Source organism: Rhinolophus sinicus, linkage group LG18 (assembly GCF_036562045.2).
Source record: "Rhinolophus sinicus isolate RSC01 linkage group LG18, ASM3656204v1, whole genome shotgun sequence".
NCBI lineage: Eukaryota > Metazoa > Chordata > Mammalia > Chiroptera > Rhinolophidae > Rhinolophus > Rhinolophus sinicus.
Window position 1 is genome coordinate 3,191,151 of NC_133767.1, and position 23,586 is coordinate 3,214,736.

The window sequence follows — 23,586 nt, forward strand, 5'->3', positions numbered from 1 at the left end:
TGGTGAGGGTCAGGAATATGGAGAAGATTAGCTCTGTGGTTCTGGTTCAAGGTCTCACATGAGATGGCAGTCAAGCCATTGCTTGTCACTGCAAGACACAACCCACTTTCAAGTTCAATGACATGTCTCTTGGCCATAGGGCTGCTCACAGCCTGGCGTCCCCCAAAGTGGGTGATCCAGGAGAAAGAACGCACGTGAATCTGAGAGAAGCTGTCTTTTATAACCCAATCTTGGAAGTGACATGCTATCACTTCTGTCATGTTCTGTTCATCAGAAGTTAGGCACTACGACCAGCTAACACTCCAGGGAAGAGGGCTTACACTCCGTGTCCTGTGGGGAAGAGTAGCAGACAATTTGTGGATATATTTTTTAAACCACACTACCACTGAGTCTTTCCTTTCTTCACTGGATGTTTGTCTTCTGGGATTAAGAGAGTCACAGCGTGGGTGGCCTCATGCTTGCTCAGTCACCATCATCATCACCACCATCATCGTCATCATCTTTATTAACACAAGAGAACGATCGCGTACAAATTGCTACCATTTTCTGAGCCATATGCCAGGCAAATGCTTTATGTGCATTCATCCTCGCAACACTATTAGGTAGGGACTATTATTGTTCCCATTTATAGTTGAGGAAACGAAGGTTTGGAGGCAGCTAAGTGATTTATTCAGTGCTACATAGCTAAGAAGTGGGTAAACCAGGATGGAGAGCCAGAGCTACCTATCGGAAGAGTCCGTGCTGTTAACCACCACTCTACACTTCCTCCCGTTGGCCAATAAACGAAACTCCATTTGTCCCAGCAACCAGGTCAGGTTCCCAAAGCCCCATGGGGAAAATTTTTAAAAATTAAAAAAAAAAAAAAAAAAAACTTTGAAATCAGAGTTAATTTAGGTCTAAATCAGAGGATGGGAGGGTAGGAAACTAATATACAGAGAGCACACTCACGCATGGATCCAAATGAATAGGAAAAATCCAAGCATAGCCCCCAATGAATGCAAATCTATGCAGATGTATGCAAATACCTGTAAGAGGCTAGGCCAGTCTATGTAAATGACCATGTCCTGAAAAGCAATGGGGGGATCAGACCGGCTTTTCAGAAGGCAATGCTCCCTGTGTTGACCTCTTGGTATAGGGGTCGCCACTGGGCAAAAGGAAAAAAACCTCTAAATTGAAGACTTTAAGGAAAATTGTACTCGGAGTGACATCCAGATGGTTGCAGGAGAACGAATACCCCAGACGAGAGAGGCACAGCTTCTCTGGCCCCCAAAAAGCTGCCAGATTCAATAAATTAGTAAAAATCAGTAAGAAAACATCCTGTTTGCAAACAAGTGCCATTTTCTTGTCCCAAAGGTAAATTAGCAAAAGCCGAATTGGAAATCTATCCTTTCAGGGCCATCAGTCTCAAACGTTGGTATGCATTAGATTCAGCCTGTGTCATTAGTTAAAATCCCTGTGCCCATTCCCAACTCTCCTGAGTCAGTGGGGTGTGAGGCAGATGTGCTGGAAATCTGCACTGTGAAAACACATCCGCGATGATTCTGAATCAGGAAGAACAGGGATCACTTTTTAACAAACAGGCATTTAAAAAACACAGGGTTTGAGAACGGGCAGATCTAGGTTTAAATCTCAGCCTGACCTTTACTTACTATGGGACCTTGGATTGTCCACAAGGTATCACAGCCCCAGTTCCCTCATTTGTACAATAGGGCTAATTGTCGTCTCTCTCAAAAGATTGTTTTGTGGACTAGTCGGGAGAACGCATTTCAAGGGCTTGGCGCAAAGCCAGACGTACAGTAAAAATTCAGTAAATATTTATGACAATCATATTCTTTGATGGAAGTCAGGAACCAGAGTCCTTGACCCACTGTCCAGGCTGGCTCCTAAAATAAGGGCCTCCACCACTATTAACTGAATAAGCCTTTACCTTTCCTCCCACTTCCCACGCGAGAGGCGGAGTAACCATCTGATTGGTAAGTTGACAAGAGTCTGCATTCCATTGGCCCACTGTTCTTTTTGGCGTCTCTGACTCCCTGCTCCTCCCCTTTTCCCTCCCTTCCCCCTCCCCCCCCTTTCTTCCTCCCCTCCTTCCTCATTCTCAGCAATCCCCATAAAAAGGCCTCAGGTTCTAGTCCACAGGAGTATTAAAATGGCTGAGTGAGGTCCACACGTCCCAGCTATACTCTTCAACTGGATTAGCCAGCAACAGGCTTGATATTTGTATCCCTGTCTTGCTCCTGTGCCTATTAATTTCTCAATTGGTCCGAAATCCAAAGAACCGAGGGGCAACCATCTGCCTAAAGCCCCACCACCTGGTGTGCGCCTTCTGGGCCCCGGGCCTCAGCCCACAGTGGGTAAATTCCCTTGAGATCTGTTGTCTGACTTGACAGTTTCCCACTGAGGCCAGTTATTCACTCACGATTAACCATGGCAACCACATTTATGCACTAATTTCACAGCTGTCAAGATTTCCTCTAACGGAACAGCCTTCATGTGCTTGAATTACGACTTTTTTCCCTGTCAATTCTTAATCAAGTGGGTTTGTGGGTGCAAACTCGACAAACAGAAAAGAGCCATCATAAAGGACACCTCAGGAGGAGTGCCCCGGACTCACCCCAGTCACAATTAACAACTGGATTTTGGAGAAGCTTCAAAAGCGTGTAATCCGTGTTTATAAACACCACCACTGCTCGACAGTTCCCCTAAAAACTGCTGCTGCATCCATGCGGTGCAGGCGATGTGCCAAAAATTCTGAGTGACACTTCCATACATTCCTTAGTGCCTTGAGTCCTCACAATGACCCCATTTACAGATGAGAAGACTGAGGGTCAGGGAGATACCTGAAGGTATGTATGCCCAAAGTCATACATACCGCCAGAAGTTGCAAAGCCAGGACTCAAACCTCAGTCTCTTGGCTCCAAAATCTTTGTCTCTTTCCACCACACCAAGATGCCTCTTTGTAACCCTCCCACCATGCACCCTTTGTATTTGAGAATACGTCAAGCCAAACCTCAGGATTGAATGGCCTGTTTTAAGGTTTAAACTCGCAGAATAATTCCTAGGTTCAGACCCTGGCTCTTCCGCTTGCTAGCTGTGTGATCTTAGGCAAGTCACTTAAACCATCAATGACACACTTTCTGGTATTCACAGCCTTAGGTAAAGTCCTCCCTTCTGGTTATGCCATTCACTAGTCATGCGACGTTGCATTTTCTGAATTTGAATGTGCATGGAACCTGTGACTTGCTTCTAATCAATGAGACACAACACACAAAAGTGAAGGGATATCCTGGTGGCCGGATGGCTCAGTTGGTCAGAGCGTGAGCTCTGAACAACAGGGTTGCCAATTAAATTCCCACATGGGCCAGTGAGCTGCACCCTCCACAACTAGATTGAAGACAACGAGCTGCCGCTGAGCTGCCAGAGGGGCAGCCAGCCGGCTCAGTTGGTCAGAGTGCGAGCTCTCAACAACAAGGTTGCCAGTTCAATTCCTGCATGGGATGGGGGCTGCACCCCCTGCAACTAGATTGAAAACGGTGACGGGACTTGGAGCTGAGCTGCGCCCTCCACAGCCAGATTGAAGGACAACGACTTGGAGCTGAGGGGCCCTGAAAGAACACACTGTTCCCCAATATTCCCCAATTTAAAAAAAAATTTTTTAAAGTGAAGGGATGTCATTTCCATGATTAGGTTACAAAAGACCGTGACTCCGGTTTTGCTCTCAGACTCTCTCTTATTTCCCAGCTTGCACATTTTCATAAGGCAAACTGGCATGTTGGAGAGGCCCCGATGACATTAGACAAAAGAGGAGCTGTGGCCTTCACTGTAACAGCCACGAGGAATTACATCCTGCCAACAAGCACATGAGTCTGAAAGCAGATCCGTCCCCAGTTGAGCCCTGAGATGGCCGAAGCCCCCACTGACACCTTGATTGCAGCCTGGGAGGCACCCTGAGCCCCAAGACCCCACTGAGCTCCTCCTGAATTCCTGACCCACTGAACCTGTGCGATAAAGGTGTGTTCTTCTGAGTTGTGCAGTATTGTTTTAAGCAGCAACAGATAATGAGTATGTCATGTAATCGCTGATTCACTCAAACATTCACTGAGCCCCTACGACTTGCCAGGCACAGTGCTAGGACTGAGCATGCAGAAGGAGCGAGGGCGTAGTCTGCAGGAGACACGCATGTGATGACAGCAGGTTACACAGCCCACGAGAAACACGCTCACGAATGCAGAGTCAATACACATGGCAGTATCCTTTGTCAAAACAAGACTCCTAAGTGTTTAAGAATGCACCCTTTAATTAACACTGAAAGGTAAATAGTCTAAAATAAAGGAGAAAGGAAAAACCTAAATGTGTCCCCCAACAGGGGAAGGACGAAAAAAGAAAACCAACCCCCCATGAGATTTGCCATCCATGAAGTCCACCAAGTACTTTACAGCCATTAAAAATATTGAAGCAAGTCTGTATCTATTGACACGGCAAAAATTCCATGACACACTGCTGGTTAAAATTGAAATTAAAAAAAAAAGCAGTATCAGAAAGTACTATTTGATATATCATGGATGTTTAAAAAGCATTCTACTCTGCGCACACATGCATGCATGCACACACACACACACACACACACACACACACACTGCATTTATCTTCACTGCACATATATACATGCAGAGAACAACACAACGTCAGGGTTAGGGCAAGACTCTGGACTCAGACTTCCGGGACTCACCTCTAGTTATGCCGTTCACTAGTCGTGCGACGCTGCATTTCTGAAATCCTTGGAGTCTCAGTTTCCTCACCTGTAAAGTGGGAATTGTAAAATGAGGATACAGATTGTATCACAGGATTGTCGTGAATTAAATGAGCTGCTAATATACGGCTGGTACATAGTCAGAGCTCAGTGGGTATTCACTGTTATCAATACCAATACCGTACGATGGTTATGATTAGTGCTATTACGGGTCTGGAAAGATAAAAAGAAAAACTACTGTCATGCAGGGCGTCCGGCGGGGTCTCTGCTCCCGCTCCCCATACAAGAACGCAGGATATGGTGAGGCCAAAAAGGAACACCCACGGAGCCATAGGTAGGGGAGTCATACCACTATATTCTCTCTGGCGGCACTATACTCTCACTGGAGGCTGGATCCACACTGTCCGCAAACCGCCATCCACGCTTGCCAGCCCAGCCGCCATCTTCTCGCCAGCCCCCATTTTCTCTCTCTTCTCCTTCTCCTAGCGTAGCCACAGCAGTTATATTGTGGCCAATGGCTCACTGGTTACAGCTGACGGCCATGCAATCACAGTTGCCCATTTACTACCTGAGCCAGCACCTGTCTATGTGAGGCCGAGAGCCTGGAAACTTCTTTCTGGGGCTCTGCCCCCACAACTACAAAACAATGTTTACCTTGGGGAGGGTACTGGGATGAGAATCAAGGACAAAGAAGTCTTAGACCTACAGTGGTACCTCGGTTTCCGAACGTAATCCGCTCCGGAAGACCGTTCGAGTTCTGAAACGTTGGAGAACAGCCGCCAGCTGGGCCTCCGGAAGCCGTGTGACGTGTTCTACTTCCGAGGCGTGTTCGAAACCGAAGCATTTACTTCCGGGTTACGGCGTTCGTAAACCGAAATGTTTGTCAACGGAGACGTTCAAAAACCGAGGCACTACTGTATTTGCAATTTTCAATTTTTTTATAAGGATAATGTTTTAAGCATTGCGTAACCAACAAGTGCCATCAATAAAGAAATAGTCAGGTGGGTACAGGTGCTCAGGTACTGTGGGGCAGACAAAGCAGGTAGTCTGCTCCCCCCCCTCCCCCCGGTGGAGGGGATGGCGTCAAACCAGGCTTTATGGAAAATACAACTGATATTTTCTCCATATACATGTTTTCCTCTCTGTCACCTTTCTCTGAAGAAGCAGACGGGGAGGTTCCCCCACCCGCCCCCGCCAAAGTCCCCTCCAGATTGACAAAGGTCCTCCTGAGAGTCTGGGGAAGGGGCTCAGGGGCTGTTTCCAAAGCTCCCTGGGCACCCACCGGGATGGCCCGGCCAGCTGCCAGCTTGGTCTGGCTGGGCCTTCGAGGCAGCCAGAGAGTTCTTCAGCCCTGCTGAGCCATCCATTAATAAACTCCTAATAACGGGCTGTTTTCAGGTTCAAGGACGCTGCTGTTGATGACTGAGGGAAACCTGTGTCCTGGGAAGGGGTTTGGCTGGTAACGGTGATGGATGGCCACTTCCCTCATCTGCCCTGACCTGCCAGGTCCCTGGGCTGGCAGGGGCTGCCAGCTGGAGTGAGAAAACCCACCGGGGGGGGGCTTCCAAATAGAAACAACGAAACACCCCAACACCTCGGGGATCAAACCACAGTTGGGACCTCATTAATTCTACACCTTAACCATCTGAGCTAAATGCCTACTGTGAACAAGCCTCTACTTTCAAAGCAATAAATTCAGCCAGAAGCAGCAATTAACTGGACCAATAAAGGTAGGACGGAGCAGAGAAGAGACATTTATCAACAGTCTCCTAATTACTTGCCCATTTCCCTTCCCATTTATTTTCCCCAATAGTCTTTTTTCTTAATTTTTTTTCTTACCCAACAGTCATATAATGTCTTCCCTATTATTATTGACCGTTTTTATGGAGGAGAAAACTGAGGCTCAGAAAGCTTCTGGGACTTTCTCAATACTACACAGCTAAGAAGCTAACGAACCTGGTCCTTGTCACATTATGTCCCTTTTACAGATGAGGAAACTGAGGCTTGGGAGAGTCGATGGCTTTCCCAGGGAGGAGCAAGTGACTGAGACGTGGCGTGGTCATTATTCCTGAACTCAAATGTAGAGTTCTTTCCCCCAAGTTGATGCCCAAAGACACAGGAAGCATCTCATCCTCTTCAACACTCCCTTGGAGGCTGGATCAGACCTTTCCTGATCCCCCACATTATACTACTTCTTGAAAGCTGGTCCTGGATTCATCCACAGCAGAACTGAACGACGGCTGCATTAAATATGTTAGAATGCATATTCCCGGGCCCTGCCCCTGGTCTTTGAATCACATGCTCTCCCCGTGATCAGAAGCCTGCCTTTTAAACAAATACCCAGAAAGAGACGCGCACCGACGTTTGACAGCCACATCACAGGCATTCTTCCCCAAAGCCTCGTACATCTTCATCCATGAAGGACACGGCAGCTCTTGAAAGAGACCTATTTTATATTCATGAGCCGCAGTGTTAAATCCATCATCATTTTACATTTATGAAGTTCACTTCTGTCCCCTTAATCAGAGCTCTAAAGCTGGCAGCCTCGACTCTTTGGCTGGCTGTTTAGTCTCCCTGCCCTGACACCTCACCATGTTTTTAAAAAGCATCCAGTCGGGGCCCCAGAGATCTCAGTTTCCTCACCTGCCAGGCGGGGTAACACTACTCCACGCCTCACAGCTACGTGAGATTATTAAACTGAAGGAAAGCTTACAGAAGAACATCTGGCATAGCCACTACTCAGTAAAGGTGAGCTATCACTATTGAAATGCAGATTTCTAGATTTTGCCATGGCAACACAGCTGGATCCAGGTGGTTGCACTAGGGGTGCTGTCCCCCCACACACAGTGCTTGGTCACCTGGCCATTCCTCATCGGGATTGATTCTTCAGCTGTCCCTGAAGGCCTCTGTGTTGGTAACACTGAGGGCTAAATTAAAAGCACGTGTCCATCACTGGTCCTCCCCAGGAGCCAGGGGTTCCAACACCCTGTCCCCTAGCACCAGCCCAAGCCACACCCAGCACCCACATTCCTGGGGATAGACCTGGACCAAGACGCCCCTTCAAGCCCTCCCAGGCAAACCCCTGCTTTCCTGCCCAGCCTCATGGCTCACCCTCTCCCTCTGCACCCTCACCTCTAGCAGGACTGCTGCAGGTACTCAGGGATACCCCACCATCCTGTGCTCCAGGGAGGTACAAGGTCCTGTCCCCTGCCTCATCCTTCCTCCTTCTAGTTTCAGCTTCAATGTCATTTCCCCCAGGACACCTCCACGGCCTGTGGAGACTCGATTAGCTGCCCGCTGCGGGATCCCGGTCCCCAGGACTTCCTGTTCTCCCAGCCACTGATCGAACTGCGCTTGGGTTACCTATTTATTGCCTCCCCTTATAAACCAGGAGATCCTTGAGGACAGTTTGTGTGCTATTCACCACTGAATCCTGGGTACCTAACAAAATAGTTAGCACAGAGTTGGTGCTCAATAAATGTTGAATGAGTGACTAAAAATAGGCATTCTGTTGAAATTCAGAAGGACCAGAATTCTGTTTACGAAAGAGAGAGAAAACAAGCATTTATAGAGCACCTTACTCTCTGTGAAACTTCATAACTACCTTATGAAGTAGGTATAACGAGCCCTTTTACAAATGAGAAATATGAGAGTCAGAAAGGTTAAGTGATTTGTTCAAGGCTATTGAGCCAGAGCAGGGGACAGGAAGGTTTTTCTGTCAAAGGATATTTTAGAGTCATGACCACACATACAATCTCTGTTACGACTACTGGATTCTGTAGCACAAAAGCTGCCATACATAAACAAATGACCTTGGCCATGTCCCAAGAAAATTTTATGTACAGAACAGTCCATGGGCGGGATGTGACCCCTGGGCTGTAGTGTGTAAACCCCTGAGTTAGGCAGGTATTGATCTGAGGAAGATTGGAACCCATGTTTGTCCACTACATACTCAAATCTTTCAGACAAAACGTTGAAGACAGAGGAGTAGCAGACATGGTATAGACCCAGGAAGGGATGTTTGCTTTGGGAAAAGCTGGAACAAATTTAGTCACTCTGATCATAGGAGCTCCTATAATTCCTCGAGTAAACATTCATTGAGGACCTACTGTGTGCAGGGCCTTTGCTAAGTATTCAGGGAGGGGCCTAAACACGGACAAGATCAGCCCGTGGCATTTCCTAGCCTGTGGAGTAGTAAGTGAAGCGGTATGTGTGCACTTTCTTTCAGTCATTAAATATTTCTTGCACACCTACTATGTGCTAGTGGGCGAGACAATAGCGATAAACAAATCAAGGCTTAGTCCCTTGGTCTTAGGCAAGTTACAGCTCAGCTGCAGAAAGGGATGTGAAGCAATAACTGCACAGATAAATATTTAATTACAATTTGGGATAAATGCCACAAAGGAAAAGAACATGATGTCATGAGAGAAGAGCAAGAGGAAACACATTTAGTTTGAGGGGCAGGGGGCTGGTCAAGGAAGCTCTCTCTGCAGGAATGGTAAATGCCCCAAAACTGAGACAGCAAAGGGCAGAGACAGTTCAGAGGAGGGCTAGGGAGAGACTTCTGGAAGCCCGTAGCATTTGAACTCTATCTACCCGGAAGGATGAGTGAAACTTGGAGGTGCAGGAACCAGGCTGCGTGTACAGCTGTGCAGGCTGTGCACTGCGCAAGTTCAGGGACCACCGTGACACAGACACACAGGGAATGGCACCCCTGTGGTTGTGCAGCTGTCCAGCTGTCTGCAGCAGCCCTGTGCTGGGATGGGGAAACACAGCATTCCTGAAGGGGGGCTAGGAGCCCCTTACGCTCACCAGGACCATTGGCAAACTGCCCTGGCTTAAAAGCATCATGCCACACTCTGTGCCTTGCCCCCCACCCCCTTCCCCCACCTGGGCCTCCATCTGTGCATGGAGGGGCTTCTCAGGCCTCCCCAGTAGCTGTGATGAATGCCCTCTCGTTCGTTGCCTGTATCGACTCCCCCAGTGAGGCCCTTGCCAGGTTCCTCATCAACCCTCCTTCTGGCTGCACTGTGTTAAGTGGTCTTCAGCCCCATACTTATTACTGCTGTTTAATGAGCTGGCGGCAAAAGCTTGCTGATATAAAATTCATATTTATTGAATTTGATGGTCCCCGAGCCTACTCCTGTGTATCTAACCTTCCTGTCCTGGTGGCTGGGACCACTCTGGATTATTGTGTTACAGTTTTATTGATGGGCAGTTCATTAGCTCATTTCTGTGGACAAGAAGTCGCCACCCATCTTTGCTGATTAGATACAGGGAGGTTTTCTGCTTGACGACTCTTAGCTGAACAGGGGAAGGTTGGGGTGTAGGCGCCCAAATTCACATGCCTGCCAGGACTCAGGGCGTGGGGGATGGTAAATGAGGAAACTGGGCTGGGGGACAAGTGGGAAGGATGAATTTAAGAATGCAGTCACCACCTAAAGGGGACAGCCCTACTCAACCCCCATCCATTGTTGTCATGTGTAAATGGAACCCCAATGTGACCAGATCTCCAATTTTCCAGGAACTTGGAAAAGGGGGATTTGTATGCGTGTGAAATCTCTCCATTTTAAACACCTGCAATTAATCGGTAGTAGTTTTAACACTGTGCAAGCCACACAAATTACGTCTAGATGTTAAGTCCAACTCTTGGACCACCTGTTAGCGATTTCTAAGCTAAGGAAAGTCTGGAAAAGGCCCACTGGGGGCCTGTGCCGTGCAAGTAACACCATGAGCCAGCAAAAGCCATCTGTCCCAGTAAATAAGCCCCTTGTTAGTCCCCAAAGGCGGCTGAGCCCTGTACAATCGGGTCACTAGTGAAACGGTACATTGGTCAGGGCAAGACACACACAAATGAAAACATTACATCTAGGCAGGAAACTGCAGAGAACGTCACCTGACACTCACAGGCTGTTTCTCGCCCTGGCAGGCTTGAGGAAAGGGGCACGCTGCAAAAGATAAGGCCGAGGTGGCAGCTGTGACTGCTGGATGCGGTCGGATGGGTGGGGACAGAAATAAAGGGATGGTGACTTTTCACTGCTGGAGCCCCCTGGATACAGCCCATATGAAAGCGATGAGCAACTACGTTTTGGAAATGAAGGCTAACGTTATCGTTATATAATAATAATCACACAAAAAAACACATTCTAAGTGTTTATTATAATACTAGGTTGAACCATATGAAATTGCTGGTGTTTGACTAGTTCTCATCTATAAAAGTGGCAGTTTCATTTAGTTCAACCTAACACATGCCAGGCATTGTGTGCTAAGCCGTTACCATGTATCCTCTCACTCATGACTCACCTCACCTCTCTGAGGGGTGTCCCATTATTATCTCCATTTTCCAATGCAGGAGACAGACCAGTGAGGTTAAATGATATGCCCGAGGTGGGAAAAGGCAGGTCTAAGATGTAAACCCAGGGGGTCTCAATCCAGAGCCTAGGACCTTAATCATGGGACCCCGGCCACAAAGAGTGAGGTCTGAGAACCGCACCCACGTTTGTAATAACATTACTCACAGCAGCCAAAAGATGGCAGGAACCCACACGTCCACATGTGATCTGTCCACACAATGGAATATTATTCAGCCACAAAAAGGGCATTCTGACACATGCTACAATCTCTATGAACCATGAAAACATTACGCTACGTGAAGTACGTCAGACACAAAGGGACACGTATTGTATGAGGCCACTTACATGAGGTACCTAGAGTAAGATAAATTCATGGAGACAGAAAGCTCTGGTGGTTTACAGGGGCTGGGGGGAGGGGAGAGGTGGGGACGTAGTGTTTAACGGGGACGGAGTTTCAGGTGGGGAAGATGAAAACGTTCTGGAGAGGATGGTGTTGGTTGCACAACAATGTAAATGTACTTAATGCCACAGGCCGGCACACGTAAAAATGGTTATAATGGCAAACTCTACGATATTTAATTTTCACAGATAAATTTTATGTGTAGTTTTCCACACAAAAAAAATAATTTCCCCCAAAAAAGTGCCAGTTTCAAGCTACACTTGCGAGCAGCCCAGGCCCTGCATTCTGAACCAACTCCCCACGTTCAAGACTGAGAAGCACGGCCACAGGTGCCAGGACAGCTGTACGCAGGGCGCAGAAAACAGGCGGAGCTCCGAGCACTGCCTCCCCCTCTGCAGGCCCCTCCCACCCTCAGGCTGGGGTTGGGGTCCCGTCTCCTCCCATCCCTGCCCAGCCCTGGGGTCCTGGCATGCCAGCCATCAGCTGGGACGACAGGGCTCACCTCCCCACTCTGTTTAGCTTGGCTGTGTGGGGCCCCTTGGCCGCCAACAGAAATCTCCGTGGTACCTCTGAGCTCTGCTACCGATGAAATTAATTCCTCCAGAGCCGAGAGAGCCGGGCGGGCGGGGAGCACTCACGCGGTGGATTGAGCAAACTGCTCTGGCAGCAGCTGTTCCATTTGGGGAACTAATGAGACCCGAGGAAAAACCTGCCGAGAGTTGCCAAATACTTGTTTGCTCGTGGAGCTGATAGAGCTTTGGCCAAATTGGACAGCGATGCAAAAATGTCCATCATTTTTTGTTCAATTTTGCGGCTCTGTCTTGCGTTTCAGAAGAAGGATTAAAACGGTGCTTGTCCCCAGGCAACCCCTCATCCCACAAAGGTGCAGTGGAGACAGGCACCTCACATCAATAGCGGGTATTCCAAAAGACGCTCTGTCTGGACCCCTTACTGACTCGCTCACCACCAAGCCCTGACCTCCCCCCTTCCAAATTGTTTGGCTCTGTCCTGCCTTTTTGTAGCCCATGCATCTCTCCTGGCAGCTGCTGTAACATTGAATAGCCGCAAACCCAGGTGAGCAAAAATATAACCTCTCTTATTTTCTTGAAACTGAATTTTATTATTTTCCAGATCCCCTGCTTTCTCTGGGTGCAGTAAGTCTAATCCTATTCAACTGAGGATAAACTTGGACAACTCAGGAAGAACTCGGCAAATTCAAGGTTTCCGTGGTTATGTCATGGTCTGTTGCCTCCTGCCTTCTCCTTCGAGGTGCGTCTAATTTCTGGGGGCCTGACATGGTAGCATCATGGCATTGCTGGGGATCTGGCCCTTGGTCGAGCCTTTGGTACCCACTGAGGAATACATTGTGTCTTTAATCGACATCTTTACTCCTTGTTGACACCACAGGGATGTTGTAATGCCTACTGGTCTCCAGTCAGCGATGGCCACGCCCCTCATTCACGTTGCAAGACTCAGCGCCCCAACCATGCTGACCTTGGATGACCTTCGGTGCAGAGGAGTGTGTTCTCTTCTCACTGGGAGATGCTGGGGATGGTGAGACTTCAGTGAGCCTGCCCCTGGCCAGCGTGCTCAGATAACACGCACAGCTGCCTCTTCAGCATTCCAAGCTGGGTGGTGGAGGAGCTTCTGCGAAGCTGGACAGGTCCTCTCTGCTGGGACCCCTAAGCTCACCTAGAGTTTATTCAATCCCTTCCCCCTTGAGACTCAGCGTGGGAGGAGGAAGGAGACAAGGCCCCTTCTGAAAAATACTTGTGGCAGACTGGCTTTCCCAAAGATGGTGGCAATGATGTCTCTCATCCCACGTCTCTTTTCATAGTGTGACCGGGACACTCGATCCATTGAGCGGTGGGATCTATGCCTCCTTCCCTTGAACCTGAGAACTTCATGACTGCCTCAACCAATTGAGTAAGGCGAAGAGACGTTATGTGACTTCCAAGGGTAGACCATTGAAACGCCATGCATTTCCACCTTTCCCTCTTGGGACACGTGCTCTTGCAACTCAGACCCCATGCTATCAAAAAGTGCAAGCATCCCAGGGATGGAGGGGCTCATGGAGAGGAACCAAGACCCCTGGCTGAGCACCCCCCCAAAAGCCAGCACCAACTTGCCAGCCATGTGAATGCACCATCTTGAAATGGATCCTACCAGCCCCAACCCCACCTGTGCATTCTGGCTGTAACAGCCTTCCTCTGGGCGTGAAGATGCAATGGTGGGGAAGCCCAAGTGGGGAAAGATAGTGATATAAGGAATTTCCCGGGGTAGTGGAATGCACTGAATAATAGCTTATAATATTACCATGTTCTTTTTACCAAAGCAGATGCAAATCTCCAGTGTACAAGATTATCCCTTCCTTTATTTTCCTTAAATCAACTTAAATCCTACTTTGGCAGCATGCACCCCCAAGTTGTGAGAGTAGCACTGTTTTTCCCATATGTTGGTGTTATTTTAGGCTTTAGGTGTTATTTGTTATGATTTGGTAGATTATTTTGGAGGTCTGGGGAATGCTCACAAGTTTTTTTCATATAAATCAATAGTAATTGCTTCTTCGCTTTATGCCATTTCAGCTTAAGAGATTTATCATTAGAAGACTACTTTCCGACGGCGGGGGAAAATCTGTACTCGCCAGATTTGGGTGCACGCTATCACTGCTGAGATGTACATTGTCCAAGCCAGTCAGCAAAGATTTTTATAAAGGTCTACATAGTAAATATTTTTTACTTTGCGGACCATATGGTCTCTGTCGCAACTACTTAGTTATGCCATTGTATTGCAAAAGCAGTGTGGACCCCAAGAGTAGAGATTCACTGGATGTGAACCCAAGAAGGAATTTACCTGCTGAGATGGACTCCACATGGTTAATCAAGGGCCCAAATTTTATAAATACTAAGAAGAGTCTAGCAGCCACCTGCTGGCAGGCAGGAGAGTGTCTACCTGTGAGAGTCACTGAACTCAGCTTCCCGCACTACGCCCTGCTCCTTTGAAAGGAGTTCCTGGTTTCGTCTTTCAACCAATACACTGAGACTTGCCCCATCCAATCAGAACTGCTCCAGAACAACCAATCAGGATGTGTAATATCAACCAATCAGAACTGCATGATTGGGGGACTTCCTGTCAAGATGACGTAGTAGGTAAACACTGTACTCACCTCCTCCCATGGCCACATCAAAATTACAACTAAATTATAGGACAACCACCCTTGAGAACCGCCTGAAGTCTAGCTGAACAGAAGTCCTATAACGGAGGATATACAGAAGCCACATCAAGACTGGTAAGAGGGGAAGAGACACGGAACGGGCTGGTCCCACACCCACGAGTGGCAATTAAGAATCAGGAAGGCTATCCCACTGAACAGTGAAAGATCCCAGGCCCCACCAGGCTCCCCAGCCCAGAGCACCAGCACCGGGAAGAGAAGTCCCAACACATCTGGCTGTGAAAATCAGCAGAGACTCAGTCCAGGTGAGACAGAGGGCTTCTGTAGACCCAGGCATCCTCTTAAAGAGCCTGTGCATAGACTCACTTGCTCACAAACACTTGCCCTAAGTGCCAGAGAAGGAACAGCAGCTTGAAAAACACCAAAAGGGACATATGGGGAGGAACTAAATTGTCTGGTTTCAGGGCGAGGGCTGGAGAGGCGGCTCTCTCTGGGACTAAAGTGCCAGCAGGTGCCATTGTTCCTTTGTTGAGCCCTCCCCCCACACAGTCTGCAGACACGGGCAATCACCAAATCTGAGTCGCCATCAACCTGGCTAACACTGCTCTTGCCCCACCCTGGTGATTCTCTGAGACCCTGCCCAAACCCAACGGCCTGAGAACCAGGGGCACCAATGTTTAAGGGCAAGAAACGGTGGATGCCTTAGCTCAAGCAGAGAACAAATTCACCCTCTTTCCACCTGTTTTGTTCTACTCGACCCCAATGGATTGGATGATGCCCACCCACATTGGTGAGGGCCATCTTCTCTACTCGGTCTACTGACTCAAATGCTAATCTCTTCTGGAAACACCCTCACAGACACACCCAGAAATAATGTTTTATCAGCTGTCTGGACATCCCTTAGCCCAGTCAAGTTGACACATAAAATTAACCATCACACAAACTCAAGTGACCTGCCAACCTGCAACCTTCTCAACACTAACATCATGTCCTTTCTCTGACCTTGCTCTCCACTGCCCTCCGTTCTCCTGCTCCTCCTCCATCTATGCAGCAAGTTTAGACATTTTACAAGACAGCAAGAAGCACTGACTTTAAACAGAGTCTTTTTTCAATCCTGTAAAACACCCCCAAGGGTTAGGAAATGTGATGCCTCGCAATCTGCTTGAAACAGGAAAAGAGAAAAATAAAGGTACAGTGAACACAAATTAGCATACCAACACATACCAATACTGTGTTACACTTATCTGTTTACTTGACTTCCTTTCACACATACTGTGAGCTCCTAGAGGGCAGAGACCAAATCTTACTCAAGCCTGTTGTTCAGCTCAGTCCTGGCACATTCTACCTGCTCCATAAATATTTCTTGAATTAAATAAAGTACATCCTGCAGGAATACGTGGTGGATGAGTTCCCAGAGTGGTTCTCAATAGCTTATTTAAGACTAAAGTAGCTGAAGCCCTCCGTATTTGCAACCTTTAAAATGGTGGAGGGCAATTTTGGCGACTGCTATGAATTAAAATATTAAAGACAGTGTTAGATAGAGACAGATGCCTGCACACAGTAGGATGTCCATCAACGAGGGGAGGGTGAAAAGCAGGTTTAATTCACAAGATGACAGAGGGAGGCATCCATGTAGATTCTAGACACAAACCTGAGCTCTTTCAGTAGATTTTGAGGTTAACAAAGATGGTTTTCTCCATCACTGCCACTGCCAGTTCAAAACTCGAGTTTTTCGTCAAACTCACAGAAACGGAGAGAATTTCCTTCCCGGTTTATTGTCTCGATTTTGCTGTACAGTAGCAGCCCCATTTCACAGAAAGGTGAGAATAGGGTAACGATCCGGCAATCATAATAACTACCATTTACTGAGTGCCTACTACGTGCCAGGCATGGTGCTAAGGTTGCAGGAAGAAGATACCATTATTACCACTACCTCCCCAATGTTAATCTCTGAGGCTCAAAGAGGTTGAGCAACTTTCCCAAGGTCATGTGGCCAGCAAGTAGCAGAACCAGAAGTGGAATCCACATTTGCTGAGCCCCAAGTATGGGTTTTTAATCCCTATGTTATGCTGCCTCCTTTCCCCAAGACTCACACACCTGGAAATGCCAAGTACTGTCCTCATGCGATGATAGCTACCTGGAAGCCCTGCCTTCAATCAGGAAAGATACACTGAGTGTGTCCGATGTGCTGTGCATGGGCCAACCACAGCCTCCACCCTCCATGCATTCACAGGTCGATGCAGAGCTACGGAAGCACATAAGTAAATGGGACGTATAGACACATGAGTATAAATTAAATGTTGCATCACAAAAAAGAAAAAAGAAAGCAGACAACTCCCTCTGGATTGGAGGGATTGACAGCTTCATGGAAGAGATGCCTGAAAGATGAGAAAGTGAGCGCTGGGTAGAGCAGACTCCATTTTGGATCAACTATGCCAGAATCTGGCCCTCACAGGGTCCGAGAAGCTCTTCGTGCTGCAGTGTCTGGGTAGGAGTTGCAGCATTGAACGTGGCAGATAAGCCAGCCCACTGTAGAAGGTATCTATTGTTCTGTCTCCGCCAGAATTCTCTCCTCTTCTGGTAATTGGGCCTTTCTCACCTCTATCCATAAGATTTCCATAATACTGACAATTTTTTCTTGGCCCTCAAGCCACAATGGATAGGCTCTGGGATGGGAACTTAACCCAAGTTGGGTCAATCAGAGGTGAAGATTTTTTTTTATTTGCACCCACAGAGGGCAACAGATGGCCTCTAGCCGGCTGGCGCAACTATGATTTGCGAAAGTCAACATCTGGGGCTGCCATGTTTCCTACTGCGTGCAAGTAAACTCATCCATCACGAGAGAATGAAGCTAACACTTGGAGAGGCAGAAACAAGAGAACGATGGTTCTGCTTCCAGTGTTCATGGGACCTGGCTCCCTTCTTGTGGCTATTCGACTCTTGCTTGGATTCTGTGCCAGTAAATCCCCTAGTGGCTGAGGCAAATGTAAGTTGAGTTTCTGTCACTTTTAGCCAAACCGACATACGTATTTGTGCGTCTTAGTTTCTAAAAGATAATCAGTTAGTACCAATTCTGGCTTCTTCTGTTGCTCTAGATTTGGCTCCATTCTGAAATATCTGCACAGCACCTAGCACGTGTCAGACCCAACTCTAGCTAAGGTGAAGTGATTGAGGAGACTTGCTCCAGGGCACTGGAATTACATTTAAACATCATTGGATTGAGAGAGCCTTGGGAAAATGGGTGAAGCTCTCAAACTTTGAAGCAAAAGACTCTTTATTTATGATGGTGTCGTCCATCAAACGTGAAGAGAAGAATATAATATCTTGGTAGAAAAAATATGTGGGGGAAAAAAGTGACTCATTTTTTTGTTCATCCTAAGATTTAGTGCACAGTTGTTAGTATAACTGAAATTATATTAAATACGTCATCTACAATGTAAAACTTAGTTTTTCCAATTTTTAACTCCATCTTTCCACTTTTCATCCCTTCATTTTTTCCCTCACCATCTACAGTGGAATCTTGATTCCCTTTTAAAGGAGCTTCACTTTCAGTGGGCTGACCCGCACACAAATTATCTTTGGATAACAAGGACCTCCCGTAGTTAAAATAAGCAGTCATCGGATGGTGCATGATGGGAACATTTTCTGCTGCTTCCCCAGAAGGACAAATGACAAGTCCCAGCCAGTACCAACGGGTCGTGGGGATCCAAAGTGCCTGTCCTCATGAAACTCTCGGTCTAGCTGAAGACGCAAACCACTGCCAATCAAAACACTCCTTCGTGGCCAATGCTAGTGAAAAAGAGATTCTGCCAGGACTCCCACTGTGTCATTCACCCTAGCTCTGCCCTCCCCCACAAGTCCCTGGGCCTAGCAGACACCCTGGAAGCTCTTAGCAGATACCCTCCATGGGGCGGCATTTGTACCCTAAACACCTTCCTCTAGAGCAGGAATCTGCAAAGGTTTTCTGTAAAGGGCCGGGCAGTAGGACTTTAGGCTTTGCAGACCCCACAGTCTCTGTTGTTACTGTTGAACTCTAATGTTGTAGCACACACGCAGCCACAGACAGACAATACATAAATAATTGTGCGTGGCTGTATGCCAATAAAACTTTATTTACAAAAACAAGATGGCGGGCCCAATTTGGCCCTTGGGACTTCGTGTGCAGACCCTTGCTCTAGGGCATTTTAGGGAACAGGGGTGTGCTGGTCCTAGGCTTGTTTGTTGCAGACACCCCTGCTTCTCCCCCTGTTCACAGCTGGCCTGACCACTGCAAGCTCCTGAATCAGTCAGCAACTGGCCACAGTTGGCAAGACACTGGATGGTGGGAGGATGAGCAAAGCAAGAACGGTTTTCCTCCCCTGCACCCAGATCTGGTTGGCTTCTTGGACAGCAGCTCTGACTTCTCTGAGGCTCCGGCCCCACAAGACATGTGCCATGGTTCCAGCTTCCACTGGGGGGGTCCCAACCCAAGGCTCTGCCAACCCCACTCCTTCCCTTTGTCCTTTCGGCCCTGCTGATAGTGGCAACTTTCCTCCTTGGGTTGCATCACAGCTTCTGCTGGGCTCCCCAGCTCTTCCTTCTCCTGTATCACCCAGCCCTGTGTAGATACATTCCCTCGGTTATAAAAACTTCATTTCTTTTTCTTTTCCTGATTGGACCCTGGCGGATCCAGGAGGCAACGATTTTGCCTTTGCTTTTCGAAAGCAAACAGTGCTGAGAAACACGGCAGGCTGGGCCCGAGCGGGTTTGAAAGATGCTATCCTTGCCTGGCTCTGTTGGAAGAAATAATGAGTTTAGCGGGGAAAGCACTTTGTGCTGAGAGTGAAGCTTTCAGCAGCGCTTGACCTGAGCTGATGGATGGGGTGTGCTTGGAGAGCTGCACCGCGCGGCTGCCATGGAAGTGACGCACAGAGGGGGTGAGGACGGGAAAGGATGGGGCCGGTGAGGGGACCCTGCCATAGGACACCCCACCGCAGTCAGCACTGCGGGGGCAGCTGGCCAGCAGGGCAGGTGGACACCCAGGGGCCCACGGCTGCAGGAGCAGGCCTCTCATGCAAGGTCAAGTAGAGGAGAACCTGAAAAGTGACTGAGGTCACTGGCAAACTTACCAAGAGTGTGGCGCTTACATGCCAGGAGGGCAGGGTATTAATTATCTGCTGCCATGTCACAAATCACCATAAAACTTAGCAGCTTAAAACGTCCCACACTTCTTATCTCACGGTTTCTGTGGGGTCAGGAGTCTGGGCATAGCTTAGCTGCCTCCTGTGCTCCAGGGTCCCTCACCAGCTGTAATCGAGGTGTCGGCCAGGCTGGGGTCTCAGCTGAAGACTCAGCTCCAGGGAAGGATCCACTTCCAACCTCACACGGTCATTGGCAGGATTCAGTTCTTTGAAAGGCTGTGGGACTGAGGGTCTCGGCTCCTTGCTAGGGGGTGGCTGGAGGCCTCTGTCAATTCCTTGCCATGTGGGCCTCTCCCTATGGTTGCTTCTCGTCAAAGCACACCAGCTAAAAAGCTTACAGAGTCAGCCACCAAGATGGAAATCACAGTCTAGTCACAGAACTGACAGCCCCTCCATGTGGTCGCGTTCTATCGGCTAGGAGGAAGCTCCTCAGTGGGAGGGGATCACACAAGAGCATGAAACTACGAAGCGGGGGTCACTGGGGGCCTTTAGAGAAGCTGCCTGCCACAGAGAGCAAGACACTAAGCAAGAAAACTATGTAAAGGAGAGGGCATATTAGGCATAGTAGATACGGGGGAAATATGCCAAGGAATAGGGATGGGCAGCGTGGGGGTGTAATGGTAAGTAGTCAGTCAAGCCCCTGCTGAGAAGGCAGCACTTCCATAAAGAGTGGAAGGAGGTGATGGCACGAGCCTGGCTGAAATCTGGGGCCAGAGCCTTCCAAGTAGAGGGAACAGCAAGTGCAAAGGCCCTGGGGTGGGAGTCGGGTTGGAGTGTTGAGGGCCAGCAAGGAGGCTAGACTGGAGTGCGGAGGGGGTGAGCAGAGATGATGACAGAGAGGCAACGGGAAGCCGGACCGTGCAGGCCTTGTGGGGGAGACGGGAGCTGCTGCAGGGTTTTGAGTAGACAGCAAGCCGGCGCTGGACGAAGCACCCCTCACAGGGAACCTCTGAATTCTCCTGCTCCACGCCCCCTCCAACTCCTGCCAGCAAGGACGGCAGGAAGGCTGGCCAAGGTCCAGACAGCCAGCTGGGACCGGGCAGTGTGTGCAGGACCAGACCTTCCAGAGGTGGCCTGGGTTGCCTTGGCAACAGGGGCTTCCAAAAGCCTCCCCAGGGACTCCCCGGGGCGGCAGCAGGCCTGGCTCATTTCTTGTAATCCAGCAGTATGAGGACATAAAGAAATCAATTTATTGGCACAAACAGTCCTTCAGGCTCCCGCTCTTACTCGCCCCAGAATTCCACTCAGTGCAGCGCTCCCCAGATCTCAGTGTGGAGTGGACGGGTGTGCATTTCCCTGGGCGGGAATGGGCCTCTCATGACAGGGACGCGGTGGTGCCCCCGACGCTTCATGGAGTAAAGAGCCAAGGCTGTGTGGTGATGGTTCTGGGTTCTGATCCAGTTCTGCCACCTGCAGCTGTATGACCTCGGGCCACTCACCTAACCTCTCTGAGCTTCATGCTCCTCCCAGAGTTTTTCAGAGTGAAAGGAGCCGCTGCGTGTTCTGCACCCGCCAGCTCTTCCACATAGGACAGAAGCCCGTGTGTGCCCCGGATCGCTTTTTCCTGGGTCATCTCCTTCAGAGCTTTGCTCAAATGCCACTTCCTCAGTCAGGCTCTCCCTGCACAGCCCTCGTCAACATCTGGACTAGCCAATGACCCGTCACGTGTGAAAAAGCAGCTCACCTTCATTCGTCATTAGGGGACCGCAAATTAAAACCATAGGGCACACTGCCCCTTTACAACCAGGCTTCTCAAAAACAGGAATCGACACACCTATTTCCATTTCCTCCTTCTTGTTCCCTCCTCAGCCCCCTGCAATCCCGCTGCAGCCTTACGGTAGCCCTTTATGAAGTCCACCCACGACCTCAAAGCTGCCCCAAGAGCCAGGCTGGAACCCAGGTTAGATCCAGCCTTTTCCACGTCCCCGTGCAGTAGACAGAGATGCAAACGTTACAAATTCTTCGCAAGAAATCTCTTCCCAACGCGGCCAAAGTGAAAGTCCTGTGAAGGTCAAAAGCAAACTCATTTGGGACTATCCAGACTTTCTTCTGCTCATGCTCCCACCACACATGCACACGCGCACACACACACATGCACACACATGCATACCCACGCACACGCATGTGTGCACGTGCGTGCGCACACACACCCTGCTCCCCAACCCTACATGAAGCCGTAGGTTTCTGGGTGAGGGAGACACTGCAGACGCCCTCCCACTGGGCTCACCCGTCATCAGACACCTCTGTCTGAGCTTCATAAATCGCCCCTGCTGCTGTCTGGTTGCATTTCCATCACACGGCTCCCCATTAATGCTCACAGCCAGCCAGCCTCTCCCGGGGGCTCTCGCGCTGGGGTCCCACTTTCCACACTTTATATTCCTCTCAAAAGCCCGCTCAGCTCTTCCCCCCAGGCTCTCATGATCCATGAGACAGGTCACACATGGACCCCAGAGAGGAAGGCCACCTTTCATTCAGCACATGGGTCCTGGGGCTCCAGAAATGGAGCGGACACAAGCCCTGCACCTCAGTTTCTCTACCGGAACACGGACCAAGGACACCTCATTGAGTCCCGGTGAAGATTAAATGACATAATGCAGTCAGCAAACACCCTGCACCTAATAGGCACTCGGCAAACTCAGGTTTCGCTGTGTGCCCTTAGAGGGGATGGGTTTGCATCATTTATGCTCGTCACAGGGTGCCGGCTGAGCCTAAAGACCACAGTGGAGCTGGCCCCGTGGCTGTGGGACTTTGGCAAAAGTCCCCACCACCTCTGCAAAAAGGGCTCCTGCCCAGTTCAAGTGCAACAACATGTACCAAACGCATCGGGCAGGTTTGGCACTGGTCATCATTTTAGTGCTACAGCTATGACTTTTAACTAATGTTTATTAAGCACAGTTGCCCAGCACGGAGCCAAATACTTCATGGATATTAACCCACTTAATCTTCAAACAACCCTATGAAACGAGTATTATTATTTTCTGTTTTTATTATCATAACCTCCCCCACTTACAGAGACGGAAATGAAAATGCAAAGAGGTGAGTTTGTCTACGGTAGCTCAGACAGCAAATGACAGAACTGGGATTTGAACCCACGCAGTCCAACGCCCAAGCCTTCAGCCTTAACTGCCATTAGCTGCTGTCATGATTCTTTTTACACACCCTGCCTACCTCGCTAGGTTGGGCAGCGCTCAACCAGGACATAGTAAAGTCCCAGGTCACATGGATATTCTGCCTAAAGACTGAAAAACTGGTACTTCAAGCAAAACTTCTATACAATCTAAAATCCACCCTAATATCATCCACGGTTCTGAGTTTTACTGTATTCCTAGCCTGTGTTTCCTCCGGCTTTGCAACAGAATGGCAATCCTTCAAACACCCTAAAAACACACCTGCTTGGGGGCTGCTGTGCTGGGTGATGCTTTGGCCAACTTGCAGGGTTTAATTCCCACTCCATGAAATGGGTGTGTGGTGTGCTTCCGCCATCCTGGGGGTGGTTATGCCGCAAAGCCTGTACAGCATCCTACAATGGTGGCTCACATGTAACCACCCTTCGTGGCTCAGGCACCCCTCTGTGTGTTTCACACGTGTGGATGCACATATGCCTCCCAACCGCCCTCGGGGGTGGGTACTGCTGTTATCTTTCTCATCTTACAGGTGGGGAAACTGAGGCACCGAGTTGCAAGCCCTTGCATGACATCACTCACTCTGGCTCAAGGTCCCATGTGCCATGC

At 49.0% G+C, this 23,586-nt stretch overlaps 1 long non-coding RNA gene across 2 annotated transcripts in view; it reads right to left on the reverse strand.

Moving 5' to 3' along the window:
- Positions 1-23,586, reverse strand: part of LOC141569507 (uncharacterized) — a 243,230-nt gene that overhangs the window by 195,394 nt on the left and 24,250 nt on the right. For both annotated transcript variants that reach the window (XR_012493236.1, XR_012493235.1), the window contains one exon: positions 4,730-4,799. This is a non-coding gene — a long non-coding RNA (uncharacterized LOC141569507). The remainder of the gene's footprint in view (positions 1-4,729; positions 4,800-23,586) is intronic.